Source organism: Hipposideros armiger, unplaced genomic scaffold (genome assembly GCF_001890085.2).
Source record: "Hipposideros armiger isolate ML-2016 unplaced genomic scaffold, ASM189008v1 scaffold_449, whole genome shotgun sequence".
NCBI classification, from domain to species: domain Eukaryota; kingdom Metazoa; phylum Chordata; class Mammalia; order Chiroptera; family Hipposideridae; genus Hipposideros; species Hipposideros armiger.
In genome coordinates this window covers 1,194,957-1,196,791 of record NW_017731799.1, presented here as the reverse complement: position 1 = coordinate 1,196,791, position 1,835 = coordinate 1,194,957, and positions in this window count along the sequence as shown.

The window sequence follows — 1,835 nt, the reverse complement described above, 5'->3', positions numbered from 1 at the left end:
AAAATCCCACCATACTGAGAGCATAACCTTCCCCTGATGAATGTCTGCTTTTGATGTCGTTTGAGTCGAATCATTACACCAGGACCAAGACCATTTGTGCACCACATTGTTGTAAACAATCCACTTCTCATCACCAGTTATCAGTAGCTTCAAAAAGGGATCGGTTTCCTCACGTTTAATGATATCACAGATGTTTATACACGCCATCATATTAACTTCTTTGAGTTCATGCGGAACCCAAATATTGAGCTTGCTTACATATCCCAGCTTCGTCAGGTGGTCGCAAATGCTTGAATGATGGATGTTCAATGTTTCTGCAATCTCTCGTGTCGTGTAATGTGAGTTTGACTTGATCAATGCCTTTATTTTGTTGTCACCATCCTCGGAGGGCCTTCCTGACTGAGGAGCATCATTGAGATCAAAATCACCAGCACAGAATTTTGTGAACCATTGTTGGCACTGACATTCTTATAGAACATTGTCACCGTAAACTTTATGCAATTTTTTAAAAGCTTGAAGTGCGTTCTTCCCTTCATGAAACTAAAACAGTAAAATATGGCAAAAATGCACAGTTTGGTCTTCCATCTTCAAGCTGTTGTAAAATCTCCAAAACTCAACCTAATCACTCATTTTTTTTTAGAATGAACCTAGAACTGTCAGCTGTCAAATGACATAGCAATAACATAGATGCGAATGATTCTAGTACTTCCAAAAATGAACTAGTGTCATCTGGTGCAAACATGCATCATGACTTTTCTGACAACCCAATAGACGGATGTTCCAAATTTATCAACTTTTATAAATACTGTATGTAAAACTTATGTCCTCTTAAGTGTTCCAACCATCAACATAAATTTAATAAATTTCACTTTCTACTCATATGTTTAAATCAATTACTCAAGTATACATTTTGAATTGGCATTAGAAGACTTTTCTGTTAATCCAATGATAAAGATTTTCTCAAATATTGCAAATACACAAAATATCAACTATGCACCAATTCTTTCTTATCCCCATATTTAACATTATAATTTTGAATTATCTCCAACTTTTTAATACTTCATTTTAATTATTTCTGGGTTTTGAGAGATGTTTATCTACTAAAAATAAACAATTATATCATCCCACATAATTTTAGCTCACTGGTTAGTCCTCTTAAATATTTAATACCAATCCTATACACAATCTTTCAGAGAATCGAATGAAGAACATTTCCCAACTCATTCTATGAGGGTATTATTACCCTGAGAAAGACATCATAAGAAAACTACAGGCTAATGTCCCTCATGTCACTTAGATGCAAAAGTCCTTTAAAGATATTGGCAAACTGAATTCATGAATACATAAAAGGATGATCACTATAACCAAGTGGGATTTATGTCACATAATTTTGTGATTTTTGTAATCCTTATGTAATTTTTGATACCACTCTACCCTTAGACAATACAATGTGTGGACGGAAAAGGGGCCACATATTAACCTGACAAGCTCAGGAGACTGAGAATAACCACATACAATGGAGCGAGCATAAAACAATTTCATAACTAAGTGGACCATGGCAAGAAGTCACATCTTTAGCTTCCTTCATAAAGTTAATCTGTGCCTTTTCAGTGGGTCTGTCTATTGTCTTTTTGCACCTAAGATAACATCTTTGGAATGACAGTAATCCTTTTTCTGAACCAGAGCTGGAAACTGCAAAATTCCTCATTATCATGCTTATCTTCTGATTACCATCTTTATGTGCTATGAAAAGCAAACTGTTAACTATCCTGCACCCACCTATGTAAAAGAAGTACCTGTCTCCCCAATTTACTTTTATCCAATTGCAGAGATTT